This window comes from Pinus tabuliformis, chromosome 2_1, assembly GCF_031772625.1.
Source record: "Pinus tabuliformis cultivar Carrire ecotype Pingquan chromosome 2_1, CPIR1, whole genome shotgun sequence".
Classification (NCBI taxonomy): Eukaryota; Viridiplantae; Streptophyta; class Pinopsida; order Pinales; family Pinaceae; genus Pinus; species Pinus tabuliformis.
This window is the reverse complement of record NC_142299.1, coordinates 365,925,568-365,931,627: the sequence shown is the minus strand read 5'-3', so window position 1 is coordinate 365,931,627 and position 6,060 is coordinate 365,925,568.

The window sequence follows — 6,060 nt, the reverse complement described above, 5'->3', positions numbered from 1 at the left end:
AGTTGTGCAAAAAGCTTTCTTTGTAGGCATTTATACTAAGAAAGTGGAAAACAAACACCTGCATTGTGCATTTTGCATTTGATAGTTTGCATGTTGGATTTAGGGAAAGTGCATTAGAGTGTGTTGTTTGCTCTTTGAGAAAAGATAGTGTTATTCTTTTCCCTTAGTAGCTAGGATTTTCAAAGTTGAAAGATAGTAAAGCTTGCTTATCATCTTAGACTGCATTTAGGAATTTGTATCATACATCTCGTGGTGAACCTTGAAAGGCAAACTTTAAAAAGATCAACCTAAAATAAACAGAATGAACCTAACAACGCTTTGTAACATAACGCACAACATAGAGGTCTAGGCTAGAGACGTGTTCCGGCGTCGTTAAACATAGTGACTGTCGATCTCGAAGAAGGTGGGTGATTCCTCCTGAGAGACGGTAGCGCTAATACGGATTTGTGCTCCCACGTACCGTCGCGTATATATTGGGAGACCCCTATAGGCGTATATCTTTTATCCTTAGGAAGCCGTGTCGGCCGCCCTACTGATCGCAATGCAGTGAACACAGCATTCACGAAGATCGACCACCCGTACCGTAAAAAGTATTCTGTGGTTTTGCGAAAAGTTTGGCACACCCTCTGCCTAGATCTCTAGAGCAGTTTCTTTTGGCCTTTTTCAGACTCTATAATAGAAAAAGTCCATCCGAGCATTTGTCACTTCGAGCTCGTTAAAACATCGAAGGAGACTAGAGTCATCTTTAGCTTTTTCTCGACTCTTTAAAAGTGAAAAAGCAAGTTGTGTCTAAAGCGTCTAATAAAATTCATTCAATTCGGAAACACTATTTTCCCCTTTTTATTTTGGTTGATCGAGTAATCCGCAATCGTGGAAGAAAGTCAATTGAAACCCCGTCGTTCGCGGAGGCTTACGAGTCAACCGTCTTTGTCTCCGGAATCGAAAACAGTACGGACAAAGCGAACTCGTTTAACCGGTTCAAAATCTCCTATCAAAGTTAGAACAAGTGTTCCGACAACATCTGAGATTCCGGTTACTCCAAACATTTCTGGAAACCCTGCCTCTATAGAAGAAGTTCAACAGCCACAGAAGGACAGTAACACTGATCCTAGTCTGGGGGCAAATACTTGTGTAACTGAACCAGTTCCATCTGTAACCGGTCCAGAGAGTGTTGTTCCTCAAACAACTGTCGCTGTCGAAACAACCCCTTCTTCGGCACCAGAAATATTTTACGGACCTGACGGTCTTCCTCTTCCACCTGGTTTGATTGCGATAGAGGAAATTGCAGAGGACCTGCAAGCAAGTACTCCAACCCATTTTGGAGTCGGGGTCACTCTATTTCCTTCATCAGAAGTTAATCCACCACAAGTGGAAGTTCCTGTAGAATCGCTAGGCAATCTATTGGATAGACTTAAAATGTCTGAGCAACCGTCAACATCCAGGACTGTGTCAAATGACACAGCGACAGCGGAAGCCCCTGCTGTCACTCCGACAATGTTTGCCGGCATACCATCTGTCCTGACTAGCTCGCAACAGCTAGAAGGAGTCCACCAAGGGACTATTTCGACAGTGTGGTCTGTTCCAGTTTGTTCATCCGGAATAATATCCGGCAACTCTTATGTTGAGACTCGTCATATTGATCCATTTGGAGGTCAATTTGGGCCATCCAGTCCCCAAGGGCAATCAATCCCCTTGAGTTCCGGATTGCTACCGTATGGGGGGAAGTATGCCCTTTCATTACCCCCTCCGGGAGGATATCCATACGGCAGTTCTCAACAGTATTAAGGTTATACTGGAAGTACATCAAGTGGTTGGGGACCTATGCTACCTCAACAACCAAGGGTTGTATATTCTATGCAACAGTGTGTACCTATGACGAACATCCCAACCACACCGGCTATTGTAACAGTGTCACAAGTTCAAGCGATGCCTGTTACGTGTCAACCTCAGATTTTTCAAGTTGTAATGCAACAGCCCCTTGACCATGGGTCACAACCACAATCGCCAACTGGTGGGGTGACACAGGTCCAAACGGGTACAATTACCCCACACCTTGGTCCAACGGTTAGCATAGCGCAATAGAACATGGCTTCACAACCATGGCTAGTGCAATACCAACAACCACAATTCCAACAAGTGTACCAAGGTTCTGAGCAGCAGATCTTTGCGAACAGTGGACAACCATATATTCAAAACGGTCAAAACCAACCACTTTACAGTGGTCAAGTCCACCAACCGTATCAGTCATACCAACATCAATTACATTATGCTGGTATGCAAAGACCCACTGCTCAAGCGATTCCATCGTACCCTGGTTATGCTTCGCCTAACCTGAATCAACAGTTGCCATTTGTGGCAACTTTAGAGTTACCCGATTTACACCGGTTAACCAACGATCCGATTGCTTATGCCCCTTGGTGGCCAGCGATTCCTCACAAACTTCCATCTGACATTCCTAAATTCAATGGAAATCCAGGTGAAGACCCATCGAATCACGTGATGACTTTTCATTTGTGGTGTTCGTCGAACACCCTGAACGATGATTCGATAAGGCTTCGCCTTTTTCAGAGGACATTGACAGGTCCAGCAGCTGAATGGTATATTGAATTACCTAGAGCCTCTTTCGACAATTTTAGCTCCCTAGCCACGACTTTTTTAACCCATTTTCAATTACTGATAAGGTATGAAACGGGAACAGAAATATTAACCAACTTTAAACAGACAACTGCTACTCATATATCTGATCATATACATGAATGGCGTCGTCGTCGTAGGATGGTTAAAACATACGTTCCCGATCAGCTGTTAGCTGAATGGTTTATAAAGTCGTTACTTCCGACTATAACAGAAGATGTGGCAAAGGGGGGAGTCGTAACAGAGGAGCAAGTTATCGCTCGTGCGCAGTATCTAGACTTAGTTTATACTCAGTATGGCACGCTCTACGACAAAATACCTGACGCCCCTAGACCAGAATTTTCAATTCCTCCTCCTCCTAAATCCAATAGTGACTCTCATGCCGGCGATGGCGTGATTGGCACAACAAACACGAAATCGATAAAGGCTTCGTCTAAGAAAGCCCGTAAGAATTCGGATCAAAATGCAAAAGAAGAAATTCTTGCTTCGGAAGTAAATGCCGTATCGACAGATAAAGGCAAAGAAACCAATCAACCAGGAAGCAAGAAGAAGCAAAACAAAGGGAAGAAGAAGAAACAGGGTGAATCATCTCCTGGAAAGAATTCTTCAAAACCTCCTGGGAAAGGGAAATCAAATTATCCATGTCAAATATGTGATGAGGAGGATCATTATACAAGGAATTGCCCATTCAAAGCTGAGTTGAAAAGGTTCTTTAAAAGTTCACAAACCTCAGCTGTGTTAACTGATCCATTTCCCAAGCCAGGTCAAAATCTGGTTGATAGTGGAAATGCTTCCCCGTCGCAAGTGCTTATGTTGTCGGTTTCAAAACAGCAGAATGATGCTTTGATTTCGACAAGGAACAAATATTACGGGAATCCTCAACTGTCGAACGACAAAGGTAAAGATCAACAAAGTAGTTCGACAACAACTTCGACAGAAGTTGTACCGCCCATCATTCCTGAATTAATAATAAAACCGCCAAAGGGAGTAGTACACAAGTCGACATTTAATCCTCGCGCCAGAGCGGTGCAGCATTATAATATAGCGGAAGATTTGGCCCAATCGCCATCCGCCATGTCGACTCTTGAAGTACTACAAAATTGCCCATCCCAAAGGCAGGCTTTGTTATCAGCTATTGGTGGGGTTGATCCTAAGGATTCAAATCTTGTATCTTTTGATCACAAAGGATATGATCCTCAGTTACCAGCTCAACTAGCTTTCCTTATTCAAGTGAAAGCCCTCAACAAAACTGTTCACAGAACGATTATTGATGAGGGGGCATCTACATGTATTATGTCGATGAGTTGCTGGAAGACTTTAGGATCTCCAACCTTGTCGCGATCTTCGACGACATTAAAAGCTTTCGACGGAAGGACTTATACCCCGTATGGTATCATTAATAACTTGAAGGTTGAACTAGGAGGAAAAACAGTGGAAATTGATGTTGAGGTCATCGATGGAAATCTTGACTATAACATCCTACTGGGAAGACCATGGATATATGCCATGGCAGCTGTTGTGTCGACTTATTTTAGGAAGATCGCATTCCCATTTGAAGGAGGGATTACGGTCGTCGACCAACAGAACTTCCTCCCTAATGGTTCACAAGTTACAGGAAGCATTCCCATGATCCATGGAAGCAACCATTCAGTTCAAGATATCGGAGTAGGCCTATTGAAAGACCCCACAATGATGGGAGCTTTCGCGCTACCACCTCCTATTTACATAGGAAATATACCGTTTGTAGCAACCTGCAACATGATATCTTCCACGAAGGTCACAGAAGACAAAGTCGACATGGATCATGCAATGGTTTTACCCCCAAGCCCTATAGAAATATTGTAGCAATCAATGTTTCGGGCATGGGAGGCGAACCCAAATCAAAGCTCATCAAGCGTTTGGGTAGATAGGTCTAGAGAATATGGTACCCCATTAGATCCTTGGTCGAAATTACATGGGACTGACGAAGGAATCTTACAATCAATGTTAATTGAGGGGGCACCATGGAATGATCACCACCATCGTTCCCTTCTTCCGGAATACGAAGAAGATACTCAACAAGATCTTTATCACCCTTCAATTTTTGAATTCCTATCAAATACTGTAAATACGGTGGATTCTGAGCGAAACTTATCCAATATAGAAGAAACTATAGCCATAAATATCTCGACTAAAACAAATGTTGTAGAAAATATTTATGTCGGCAAAGGTTGTTCCCCTTCAGAACTGGAAATATATAACTCTCTTTTTCGCGAATTCAGAGATGTCTTTGCATGGTCATATGATGAAATGCCAGGCATTGACTCGAGTATCGTTGAACATGAAATTAAAATGTATCCTGATGTCAAACTAGTAAGACAAAGGCTTCGGCAGGTGCACCCCAAGAAAGCCGCAGCTATTAAGGCAGAAGTTGAAAAACTTCTCCATGTTGGATTCATCTACCCGGTTCCTCTAACCGATTGGGTATCGAATATTGTCCCAGTTATGAAAAAACAAGGGACGATTAGAGTGTGTGTCGATTATAGGGATGTAAACCAAGATTGTCCAAAGGACAACTATCCTACACCCTTCATCGACCAGATAATTGATGAATGCGCCGGATGTGAAATCTTTTCATTTATGGACGGATTTTTCGGGTATAATCAAATAAATATCCGCCCACAGGACCAGTCAAAGACTGCATTTATTTGTCCGTGGGGCACATTCGCTTATCGAAAATTACCCTTTGGTTTAAAGAACGCAGGGGCGACGTTTCAGAGGGCAATGAATTATGCCTTCCATGACATCAAGAACATAGTTCAACCCTACCTCGATGACCTTCCGGCTCATTCGCGAAAGCGGACTGATCATTCGCAGCATTTAAGAGCGATATTTCTACGTTGCCGACACTACAAGATAAGACTCAATCCGCACAAATGTGTGTTTTGCGTCGGTTCTGGTCGTTTACTTGGCTTTGTAGTCTCTAAAGATGGGATTCGTCTCGATCCTTGCAAGGTTCAGGCAATCATTAATTTGCCTCCGCCTTCAAATTTGCTTCAGATTCAGAAACTCCAAGGGAAAGCAAACTTTCTGAGGAGGTTCATTCCAAATTACGTAGAACTTGCTAAAGGTTATACTCGTCTTTTGAAAAAGGATGTACCTTTCGTCTGGGACCAGGTGGCGCAAGCTTCCTTTGATGCTCTAAAAGATTGTCTAGTAAAAGCATCATTAATGTACGCCCCGGACTATCAAAGAGATTTTAACCTGTATCTGGCTGCAGCGGATACGACCATTGCGATGGTTTTAGTTCAAGAAGTCAACGGAATTGAACATCCTATATATTATTTAAGTAAAAACTTAAATGATACAGAAAGTAAATATTCTTATGTTGAAAAACTAGCGCTTGCAGTTGTTCAAGCGATTCAAAGGTTTCGACATTATGTCCTC